Source organism: Coccinella septempunctata, chromosome 9, assembly GCF_907165205.1.
Source record: "Coccinella septempunctata chromosome 9, icCocSept1.1, whole genome shotgun sequence".
NCBI classification, from domain to species: Eukaryota; Metazoa; Arthropoda; class Insecta; order Coleoptera; family Coccinellidae; genus Coccinella; species Coccinella septempunctata.
Window position 1 is genome coordinate 15,664,181 of NC_058197.1, and position 13,156 is coordinate 15,677,336.

General features: G+C 39.5%; 1 protein-coding gene across 2 annotated transcripts in view; it reads right to left on the reverse strand.

Moving 5' to 3' along the window:
• Positions 1 to 13,156, reverse strand: part of LOC123320069 (TWiK family of potassium channels protein 7-like) — a 148,808-nt gene that overhangs the window by 80,056 nt on the left and 55,596 nt on the right. The window lies entirely within an intron of this gene.

Consider the following 13,156-nt stretch of genomic DNA (forward strand, 5'->3'; position numbering starts at 1 on the left):
CCAGGATAGCAGTCGGCGTTCTTTTTTCTCGCGTTTTACGTCTCACGGCTCATTTATTCCCAGATTTATGACGTACCCGATATTCTTCTGCTTGCCTTCGTAGCTGGAATCGAGTGATTACTCCGGGATCGATTTCGATTACTGCTCAGTCTCCTTTTACTGGCCTTTAATGCCTTCCTCTGAGAGTCGAGCAGAAATATTAATTATAACATTGAATCCACCTGAAGCAACTCGATGTCAAGTTTGTCGTGAGCAGATTTAAGTGTCCCCAACAATATTCTCGTAAAAAACAATGTTTGACTTCTCCTTGGTGTGGCTTTTGAATCCTCGGTCTGTTGAAGGAAATTTGAAGCCAACATTGAGAAGTTGCAAAGCATTGGACATCAAGAAGTAAGCGATGCTTGACGAGCTGAGCTTCGGGTGATGCTGGGACTGCTGGCAGGGCAATGTCGGTACAAATATGGCAGAGTCAGCAGATGAGATTTGTAGACTCTGTGGATCAGAAGCAGAAACAGCCAAGCACATGGTATGCAAGTATTCAGAGCTGGCTGGACATATCTATATCACCACGGTCAGCCAAGCCACGTTGAGGTCCCTGGAATCACACTGCCAGAGACAACAAGGTGACTCTACTATGGGTACCAGAGCACTGTGGTGTTGAAGGAAACGAGAATGCCGATAAACTTGTAAAAAGAGCATCAAGGTTAATACCTGCTGGACCTGAGCCTTCCTTTGAGCTTGGAAAATACCAATATAAGTCAGCGGTCCAACAATGGGAGTTGAACAACAGAATAAACCTCTGGAGAAACACTCCTAGACTTACTCAGTCAAAGAAATTCGTGATGATTTCACCGAACTACACCAGAAAGCTGCTAAAGCTGTCACGAGCTAAGCTTCGGGTGATGGTGGGACTGCTAACAGGCCACTATCGGTACAAATATCACTTGTACCGTATTGGAAAGTTAGCAGATGAGATTTGTACGCTCTGTGGATCAGAAGCAGAAACAGCTGAACACATGGTATTCAAATGTTCAGAGCTGGCTGGCTTAAGAACCATTCCAATGGGGAAACCGGTCCTGGATACTAACAAGGTCACGGCCAAGGCCCCTAAGAATGTTGTGGGTCTTATCAACATCATCAGTAGGGTAGAAAACAAAATATTTACATGGTCGCAGTTCCAGAAAGGCTCATCTAGCCACAACTACAAGGCTCTATCTTGTGGAGTCTACAGTTAAAAACCCTGACTAGTTTGCACACGTGAATGCAAAAATGTAAAACAAGGTATCGCTGATCAATGTCCTGATATTCGACGGCAGCAATTTACTTTCGATTCGGAGGCTTGAAATTCACCTGTTCGCTATTCAAAAAACAAAAAACGTCAAAGAGAGCTGCTCTTTGTGTTGAACACGGAATTAGTTTCAACCCGACAGAAGGGGAATAGGAAAAAGGGAGTGGAAAAAAACGGTAAACGTACGATTGACTTCCCACACGCTACAGCGTCAACAGTGGACGATGCAGCAGTTAAATTATTTAGGCGGATTATTGCACGTGGAGGGTATTATCAGTACTCTGTTTCATTGGTTTTCGGTTTTCGTCCGAGAGGTTTAAATATCTGCATCTAACGACCGTATTTGCGAACCTCGCTTAAACCGGACCTATTTCAATTTCCCCCAGTCAGCCAGCATCAGACTCCAGACTGGAGCAGTTCATGACACTGCGATGGGAGTGAAGAAATCTACTTTTGAATGGCTATGTATGAGAAAGCTAGGCCGTTGAGCGCCAGATGTCGCATCGATTGATTAACACTTCGATGCCACCGCTGGGTTTCAACAAAAGGTCCTCTGCTGGTTGCGTTATGCCATACTGACGAGCTCAAATAAGAGCGAAATTGGTCTATCGCTACTAACCTTCGATTTGTCCATTGTATAGTGAAGGCGTAGTTTTCTGCCAGTCCGATTAATTTTGTTGCACCCAACGCCAGTTCATTTTACAAGGATATATTGAAAAATTCTTAGCCTACTATCGAACCAAACAGAATTTCAATATCGAAATATTTTATTACTCAACATATATTCCCTTCTTACTTGGATACATTTATTACAGCGAACCTGCAACGTCTCTAGACCTTTCAAAAAAAAATGTTTCTTCTTACTCTGCAAACCAGACCTCCACAGCTTTTATTACCTCCTCGTTGGAAGAAAATTTACGACCTTTTAAACTTTTTTTTCAATTGAGGAAAGAGATGATAGTCGAATGGAGCCAAATCTGGTGAATAACGGGGGTGTTCTAGTAATTCAAACCCTAAATCACGAATTTTTTGCATGGCAACATGAGATTTGAATTCAGGGGCGTTGTCCTGCAAAAACAAAACACCTTTAGATAGCTTTCGGCGTTTTTTCTCTTTAAGTTTTTCCCGTAGATTGGTCAATCAATTTTCAATTGATAAATGTGTTAAATTGTTGTGAAACAATCGGTAAAATGATACAGAAAAAAAGTGTTCATTGGACCTCAAATATTTGTACGAGTCAAAGACTCGTCAAAGACTTCGTAGTCAAAGACTATCTTGAAAATTTTTAGTCAAATGTGCAAAAATAACGATTAAAATAGTGAATAACTGCATAACTGGAAAATGTGGGTAGATTTTTCATATTTTTACTGAAATTATTTGTGATTTGTTACAAATTACAAAATGTGTTTTCCATCAGAATGATTTTTGTGGTCAATTCCAAAGTTTCATTATTAAAATCAATGAGAGCTAATCAATAAAAACAGAATTCCATTCTGAAAATACATCGACTTATAAGTTCAATTCATGTGGATGTTTGTCCACTTTATGTATCCATATTTACTGTGAATTCCCCATGACGTTTGTTGTGTGTGGAAACGTTTCCTGGGCATAAATTGAACCGATTATTACAAATAATCAAAGCAGCTTTAATTCTGATGAAACTCATTGAATGTTTCCAATATTTGTCAATTTGGTGCATGAAAGAGAGATTATACCCTCCATAGTTTTCATAAATCCGTATTTTGTTTTCCGAAACAAATAATGGCCCAAATGTATTGATATTGCATTCACTAGGTGAATTCCATTGAATAAAATAACCTCCAGGCAAATATGAATTGGATATCTATAAAAAGCAGACCTATTTTCACGATACTAAACGTTTGATATGAAAAATATACTGTTCATTTGTCTCGTCAATAAATATCAGCTCGTAGTGAAGTGGGAATGTTTATTTTTTCAATTGAGACCAGATAGATCTTCATAAATGGTTTTAAATTTGTAGTGGGTGTTAGGCAGAAAAATTTCTGCAAAATGGACCTCCAAATGTTTGAATGTTGACCAAAAGCGTGCAAGGGTAGAAGCATCGCGTTCGATCTGTGCTCGATTTGAAAACGATGTAGACTTCTTAAACGGAATTGTTACTATGGATGAGACTTGGGTACATTTCTACGGTCCAGAAACAAAGCAACAATCGATGGAATGGCCGCACTCTGGTTCTCCAAGACCTAAGAAGTTTAGTGTCCAACAATCTGCTGGAAAAGAGGTCTATCAAGTTAGCCCGGAAGTTCTGGCATTTCGAAGAGAAAATTTTTTCAATGAAAATGCTAGCAAAGTGCTGGCGAATGCTGAAGAAAAAACTGAAAAATCTCATATAGATTTGGAAAAATTGGGAATTGAATTTTCCGGGCCAACTTATGTGCAGCCCGGAAAACCCAGCATTTTTCATCGATATTTCGAAAATAGTAAATGCTAGCGAAATGCTGGCGAATGCTGAAAAAAAAACTGAAAAATCTCATATAGATTTGGAAAAATTTAAGTTTGAATTTTCCGGGCCAACTTATGTGCAGCCCGGAAAACCCAGCATTTTTCATCGATATTTCGAAAATAGTAAATGCTAGCGAAATGCTGGCGAATGCTGAAGAAAAAACTGAAAAATCTTATATAGATTTGGAAAAATTGAAGTTTAAATTTTCCGGGCAACTTATGTACAGCCCGGAAAACTCAGCATTTTTCATCGATATTTCGAAAATAGTAAATGCTAGCGAAATGCTGGCGAATGCTGAAGAAAAAACTGAAAAATCTCATATAGATTTGTAAAAATTGGAAATTGAATTTTCCGGTCCAACTTATGTGTAACCCAGGAAAGCCAGCATTTTTCATCGATATTTTGAAAAAATGCAATGCTAGCGAAGTTCTGTCAAGTGCTGAAGAGAAAACTGAAAAATCTCATATATGTTTGGAAAAATTGAAAATTGAATTTTCTTGGCCCCTAATGTCAAACATGTAAAAGTCAGCAATTTTCATTGATTTCTAGCTATGTGCTGGCGAATGACCAGTACCACTAGAAAAATGGGTGATTAAATTTGCCAGGGCATTTCGTTGAAACAAAAAACCATTTTGATGAACAGCTTTATTGTTCCAACGCAGTAAGACAATCCGTCCTTTAGTTATTAGTTGGCCGTGACTAAACAAAATGATAAATTTTTCCGCTATTGATGTTGTTTCTGTTGACTCCAAAATAAGACATTTTAAGTCATCATGCATATGCATGAGTTCCAACAGAGGTTAGTGTAACGGGGTACCATAACATTGGGCGTATGATACAGGAGCTTAGGGAACAACCACCGTAAAAAATCCTGTCTCCACATGAATAGTGTAGTGATGACAGATTTGTTCACAGAATAAGCTTTCAATACTGAAGGGTTTCTTATCCATTGACATAATAATTTCTTTTTTCTTCGACTGTCGCAAAATACCTTCATTGTATATTCAATGATGATTTCTAAATATAGTATACTCCATTCACATTTATTTTAGCACTTGGTTGGCCATGAAATAATTTTCTCAAGTTTTTGTAACTAGAACGGAGTAAGGTTGGCACTCATGAAATGTGGTTAATGTCATAACGCCGTTGCCACAACTAATATCAATTTTTATTACGAAAATGCCGAAAGTGATTTAAAAAAGAGAGAAGGCAGGGTTTCAGGAAGTGATATATAGAATTCAGGTCCGCTCATTCAAATAGTTATCCCTGCGATATTCTAAAATCCACAATACGTCAGACGGTAGCGAACATATTCTATGTAAGGAAATTTATATGATGTTTCATCTGAATCTAAACGACTTATATTTCAGCTGAATATTTCCACAATCAGAAAGATTGTGAATGAAGAGGATGACAAAGAATTTCCTTCTATTGGGAGACCCAATTGAGCATTTGAGAATTTTATGTTTGAGTGAATTACAACAAAGATGTTGTACAAAGTAATGAGCCAAAAAGAAAAATTGATTTTTTGAACCCACGAAACCCATGTAACCCCTTAATTCACTCAAACATAAAATTCTCAAATGCTCAATTGGGTCTCCCAATAGAAGGAAATTCTTTGTCATCCTCTTCATTCACAATCTTTCTGATTGTGGAAATATTCAGCTGAAATATAAGTCGTTTAGATTCAGATGAAACATCATATAAATTTTCTTACATAGAATATGTTCGCTACCGTCTGACGTATTGTGGATTTTAGAATATCGCAGGGATAACTATTTGAATGAGCGGACCTGAATTCTATATAGCACTTCCTGAAACCCTGCCTTCTCTCTTTTTTAAATCACTTTCGGCATTTTCGTAATAAAAATTGATATTAGTTGTGGCAACGGCGTTATGACATTAACCACATTTCATGAGTGCCAACCTTACTCCGTTCTAGTTACAAAAACTTGAGAAAATTATTTCATGGCCAACCAAGTGCTAAAATAAATGTGAATGGAGTATACTATATTTAGAAATCATCATTGAATATACAATGAAGGTATTTTGCGACAGTCGAAGAAAAAAGAAATTATTATGTCAATGGATAAGAAACCCTTCAGTATTGAAAGCTTATTCTGTGAACAAATCTGTCATCACTACACTATTCATGTGGAGACAGGATTTTTTACGGTGGTTGTTCCCTAAGCTCCTGTATCATACGCCCAATGTTATGGTACCCCGTTACACTAACCTCTGTTGGAACTCATGCATATGCATGATGACTTAAAATGTCTTATTTTGGAGTCAACAGAAACAACATCAATAGCGGAAAAATTTATCATTTTGTTTAGTCACGGCCAACTAATAACTAAAGGACGGATTGTCTTACTGCGTTGGAACAATAAAGCTGTTCATCAAAATGGTTTTTTGTTTCAACGAAATGCCCTGGCAAATTTAATCACCCATTTTTCTAGTGGTACTGGTCATTCGCCCGCACATAGCTAGAAATCAATGAAAATTGCTGACTTTTACATGTTTGACATTAGGGGCCAAGAAAATTCAATTTTCAATTTTTCCAAACATATATGAGATTTTTCAGTTTTCTCTTCAGCACTTGACAGAACTTCGCTAGCATTGCATTTTTTCAAAATATCGATGAAAAATGCTGGCTTTCCTGGGTTACACATAAGTTGGACCGGAAAATTCAATTTCCAATTTTTACAAATCTATATGAGATTTTTCAGTTTTTTCTTCAGCATTCGCCAGCATTTCGCTAGCATTTACTATTTTCGAAATATCGATGAAAAATGCTGAGTTTTCCGGGCTGTACATAAGTTGCCCGGAAAATTTAAACTTCAATTTTTCCAAATCTATATAAGATTTTTCAGTTTTTTCTTCAGCATTCGCCAGCATTTCGCTAGCATTTACTATTTTCGAAATATCGATGAAAAATGCTGGGTTTTCCGGGCTGCACATAAGTTGGCCCGGAAAATTCAAACTTAAATTTTTCCAAATCTATATGAGATTTTTCAGTTTTTTTTTCAGCATTCGCCAGCATTTCGCTAGCATTTACTATTTTCGAAATATCGATGAAAAATGCTGGGTTTTCCGGGCTGCACATAAGTTGGCCCGGAAAATTCAATTCCCAATTTTTCCAAATCTATATGAGATTTTTCAGTTTTTTCTTCAGCATTCGCCAGCACTTTGCTAGCATTTTCATTGAAAAAATTTTCTCTTCGAAATGCCAGAACTTCCGGGCTAACTTGATAGACCTCTGGAAAAGTTCTTTCTTCAGTTTTTTGGGATTGCCATGGAGTAATCATGATTGATTTTTAGGATAAGGGTAGAACAATAACCGGAGATTTCTATTCGACATTACTGACCACTCTACGGAAAAAAAATTTGAGAGAAAAGAAGCGGAAAGCTCTCCAAAGGTGTTTTGTTTTTGCAGGACAACGCCCCAGCACACAAATCTCATGTTGCCATGCAAAAATTTCGTGATTTAGGGTTTGAATTACTGGAACACCCCCCTTATTCACCAGATTTGGCTCCATCCGACTATCATCTCTTTCCTCAACTGAAAAAAGTTTAAAAGGTCGCAAATTTCCTTCCAACGAGGAGGTTATAATAGCTGTGAAGGTCTGCACTGCAGAGCAAGAAGAAACATAAAGAAAATCTGCATTATGAACCGACTCCGAAGGACAACATTGCATGACACCCTTTCCCACATATCGCGAAGTTTCAAATTCACCAACATCCCTTGTCGAACAACGGAGGGTAGATGAGCCGGGAAAAGAACGATTGCCCTTTTTCCAATTACCGAAACTCTCAACTTTTTGCTCGTCAAATTAAATTCGCCGGACTGCCGAACAAGTTCCAGTTATAACTAATAACAGAGGTGTGTTTTCACTTTTGCACGAGTGTGTTCAATCAATTTGGGACACGTGGGGGCGAGAGTGGGTAAACCTGAGGTCGATTTTCAATGGGGGTCACGTAGCATCTCCATCATAAGGTATATTGATCAAGTCGGTCATAGCGGCCTCGCCATAAATGGAGGATCTAATTCCTACAGGTCCAACTGGAAGTCATTTAGCGGAAAAATAGAGAGGGTCCCAGGGGGGTTAACGTTCGGTGGAGTGGAAGAAAATTAAAGCTAAGAAGATATGGAAGATTTTGTGGGTCTGGTGTTGAACTTAGTACTTAGGAAATGTTCCAAATGGATTTTTTACAGTTATTTCAACAGTCTGCGTTGAGGTTCGTTTTGTTAAGGCTCCGAGGGATTTATTTTAGCGTTCGAAAAAGGGGTTGTGTAGGATTTCTTGGGCAATTACCATCATTTCAGATTTTTCAGATTATGCTTCGGTAGGTATTCTACAGTTGCTTCAAGAACATGGGAGACTTGATTAAATTCACATTGGGCATCGAAAACAACAGTGTTGAATGCATTTAGGCCAATGGAGGTACATTTGTAGATTTCAAAGGGGTTTACGTTGCACTGCTACCTTAAGATCTATCGTGCCCTTCCAATTCCAGAGTTCTTATGAACTATTGTGTCTGGGATGGATTCAAGAAGATTACCATCTCGCTTCCGCAAGTTTCTTTCGCTTCAAATTTGAAATTGCGAGGCTTTCTGTCACCAGGTGATATCTATGGACTTTCATTTTATTCCTCACAGCATTCACACTCGTAAGCTTCTGCTAGACCAATTCTCATCAGGTGCTTCCTGAGGCAAGAACAACAAGGTCTTTTTAGTCTGAGTTCCAGGTCATTCTGAAATCAAAGGAAACAAGGAAGCCAACAAACTAACCAGAAAGAGAGCACAAACTCCACTTACTGGCCAAGAGCCTTTCTGTGGTATAGAGGAATGCACCTACAAGAAAGAATTTCTGGAGAAGGATAAAACCAAAAGAGAAACAGCCTTCAGAAATCTCCCAGAAATGGATCATTCCAAAAATCCTAAGGTATCTTGAAACTGCAAGATCCAAGAAGTATTTGGATCTGAGTAAGAATAAGTTTTGCCTCTTCACTGGCTTCCTCACAAGACATTGTCGCCTTAGGAAGCATATTATGAGAATGGGTTCATCAGAAACTGACGATTTTGTAGGAAAGAGGAGGAAACTCCTGTTCACTTGGTTATAGTATATCTCGACAATGCAGGCCTATGCAAGGAATGTCTTGGACAAGAAAATTAGAGGAGGAATGAGCTCCTGGACTAAGATACTGGAGGTCATCGGAACTCTGAAGATGGAGAGTGAGCTGAAGATGGTGCAGTTGTGAGAACAGCTCGGATAGGGTGCAAAATAAATCTTAAGGTGGAGGTGGAATGTAACCGCCTTACCAAACGATCATCTACAGACTAGGTCACTTTTATAATAATTCTTTTCTAGGTTCATTCCCACATATCTTTGGAACATAAATATCGCCCGAAAAACATTTCGACAGAAACCCATAATCCAGGACCGATTTCCCCATATGAATGGTTCTTAGGTCCGCCAGCTCTGCACACTTGCATACCATAAGTTCAGCTGTTTCTGCTTCTGTTCCACAGAGCCTACAAATCTCATCTGCTGACTTCCCAAACGGTGCAAATGATATTTGTACCGGCAGTGCCCTGTCAGCAGTCCCACCATCACCCGAAGCTCAGTTCGTGACAGCTTTAGCAGTTTTCTGGTGTAGGTCGGTGAAATCATCACGAATTTTTTTGACTGTGTAAGTCAAGGACTATTTCTCCAGAGGGTTAATCTGTTGTTCAACTCCTATTGTTGGACCACTGCTCGTTTCTGTCAACACCACAGTGCCCTGGTACCCATAGTAGAGTCACTTTGTTGTCTCTGGCAAGTTGCTTTATTGGTATTACGGCACTCTCATGTCAGCAGAGATCTCTGGCAGTGTGATTTCAGGGACCTCAGCGTGGCCTTGCCGTCTGTGGTGATATAGATATGAGCACCTTTGAGGTTCATTTTGAGACACTCCTGAGCGCATACGTAAACAGCCAGTGTCTCGGTCTGTAAAATAGAGGGTTCACTTCCCAGGGCTTTAGAGATCCTCAGTTTAGGTCCATATACGCCAATGCCGGCGCCTCTTTCTGATTGAAGGTTTTGAGGATCTAATGTGTGGGTTCACTTCCCAGGATCTCTGATTCCTAGCTCCTCCATCACCCTTGGATATACTTAGGATGGCCTCATAGCCTCATCTATCTATCACCAGATGGTGAGGTGCGAGATTCAGTGCCATTGTGGGACTGCTGACTAGGCATTCTCGATGCAAGTACCATCTAGGCCTGTCATCAGACGCAATTTGTATGCCCAGCTGAAGAAAATGTGCAGAATCTAACCTAATCTCGTTCATCAACTGTCCATCGAACGTGGCAGTACCTTTTCGTGTAACACCTAATCACTACGCCTTCGGAAAATAACAAATCAATAATCCTCTTTATCAGATTCAGCAAATCCCTGAAAGAAATCCGATTCGGACTGAAAAAACGCAGACGAGTCTCTGTTCAATCAACGTTCAAATTAGAAATGGCCCAGAAGGATCCGTCTCCGTCCCTCATCCATCATTTCCCGTTGTCGGTTAGCGCCACCGTCGGGAATACCGACCCTGCTCCGAACACCTCCTCGGCGACAAAGCGGCAGAGATCAAAGTCATGACTAATCTTTCCGAAGCCTCGCTAGGCGGTATATTACGTGGAAGATAAATTGCAGGTCGTGCACCGATATTTGTCAGCAGCTCAAAAAGCCCTGGGCCAAGGCGTAGTCTTTGCCGCTGTTCGGATAGCGGTACATAACTTATCCCTGGGGAATCCACGGGAATGCAGATATTTTTGCATATTTTGACGTACCGCCCACCACTCCGATTGCAAGAGGGCTCGGCTCGTATGTTCTACTTTTACAAATTAAATCTGTAACGGCGACTCCTCGGATTTCTCGAGCGCCAACGTTGGTCATCAAGCCATGCTTTTGCTTCAACGGTATTCTTCCTTTCGAAAAGCAATGTTTAATCAACACAAGAGATTCTTTTTTCCATTGTTTCGATACTTCAAGATGTATATAAGGATGAGTTTGTCTCTCCTATAACGCTTTCGGCTCCCCACGGGCTCGCACACCAGCAAATAGCTTAATCGCAGTTTGAGGAAAAGGACAGGGCGAGGTTCCACGGTTGAGGTTCCAAGTTAACAGTACAGAATGGTGGTTTATCTTGTTACACCACTAGAAAAAGGCAATGAAAAGAGTCTGAAAGCGTCAAATACCCAAAATGGGATGAATAGACAGTAGGAACCAATAAATGAATTGAGCAAGACAATGTACTCTAGAATCGAACACTAATTACTCGAAAAGCAAGGCTGGACGAATGCTTGATACAGAATGAATAGAGGCTAGGATATGTGTGGATTTGAAGGCTGAAAATCCCGATGGAGAATAAAATTCCTTCAAGACACCAGGGAGCTTCAACAAATCGCTTCATTCTCTGCTTTTTCCTGACACGCGGAGTCGGGAATTTGTCATGGTGATGTATTATAAAGTTTAACCCTCTTCCATATGACGAATACGACTCAAATGAGGTGAACGACGATCGTCAGAGCAGTGTGAGTGATGCGATAAAGCAAAGTGATCAATCATGAGCCTATGACGTGGAGACCTGTTTGAACGAAGAATAATTTCAGGTCACGGAGTTGAAAAGATCAAATTTGGCGCGATGATATTCGTTTGTCAGCCTGAAAGGTGAAACGGTTAGCAAATATCAATATCAAATATTCTGGGACGTCCTGGCTCGCACATATTTGTTCATGTAATAGGTTGTTTCGAACGGTTCGACCGAAATGTTGAAACGCTGCATTGTTGCTTGAAAGTAATCATTGTTCTGAAACAACAACGAACTTCTATTCTACTTGTTCAACAATTGAACCTTTTTATGTCAGTTATTCGCAAACAATTCCCTATGTAGCAAGAGCTTACAATGCAGAACAGTTCCAGTCATCTGTTCGAAGTGAGTGGAACGTATGCAAAAACTATTCTCGATTTTACATGACTTTGTTTTTGCCTCGTTCAGATATCTGTCCATCATTCAGGGAATAGATCATTTGAAGTTGATTATGCCACCCTAAGAGAGAGGATTGGATGAAATTCTTGAGCTATGACCACATGGTCATAGCTTACATAAGATAGGTTTTCTGTATCATCCTTTGAATACACAGAGTGAGTGTTTCTATTGCACAAGTTGACAACATCGACTGAAATATGCATTGATAATAAAGGACAACAAATACACTATCTTGATGAGATAGACAAGAATGGCTATGTATGAAGTCTGCGACGAGGAAGGTCGTAAAATTTTATGGGATTTTTATGGCCGGTTGCGGTTGAGGCTCGCCAGTGAGTACGCGCCTTATGTTGGCTATAAATCAACAGCTGTTATTTTATAAACAAGCCATTATTCTTTTTATTTTCTAGTAGGCGCTGTTGCCAAAGAGTAAATTTTAAAACCTCTTATTTGAAGAATGATTTGAATAGTTTTCGCGGTGCGTTTGAAAAATTCATGAATGAAACTCATAATTCTTTAGTTTAAACTTGCATATGCTCTGATAACCCAAGTTGAGGAGAATTCCCCATTCTTTTCGTATCTAACGATGAAGAAACTCACAATCAGTACCCTGGACCAGTTGGACATCGGTGGAATAAAAATCAGACAGAAGGGTCTCTAGGGGACTTTGTGTTCAGCAAACATCGTCATGCAGTTACAGATGACATGGAATGAAATGTTTAGACACGATATAGAACAACCGTGCATGCATAAACTCAGTGTGATGTCTTGAATATATTCCTTTCACGTACTCAGGCGAGAAATATCGGAAAATGTCGTCTCTTCAAGAAGCGTTCAACTAGGTGAAAGAATAAATAATATTTTCAGTTAGAATTCAGGGCCCCATTGGGATGGTGTCCTGAAATAACAGGATCGAAGAGAATATCTATTTTTATCTAAGCTAAGTTCTCTGTCCCCTCAACAGTTATTAGACTCCACATAGTTTTTCTTAAGATCTTAAGAACTGAGGAAACTGCAGATTGATAATCTGCATTGGAGAATCCCGGCATCAAAATTCAGTGCCAGTGGGACTCAACGAATTTCCATAAGAGCCATAATAAGAATATTCTTCGTTAGCTCGATTCATTTTTCACGTACCTCATTCTGCATAATTATCCGATCTACCAGCATCCCCTAGTGCTTGGAAATGATAGTGATCTCTTTCGTGCCATTTCTCCCCAGCATCTCTGAGGCCAATTCCCACCAAAAATGCTCGTCCCAGCCAGATGAAATCCGCTGGAAGCTGAATCGAAATTTATTTTTATGAAAGTCATACAGTCTTTGCATTACGGACCAGTTTCATTAAATATGAAGAGGTA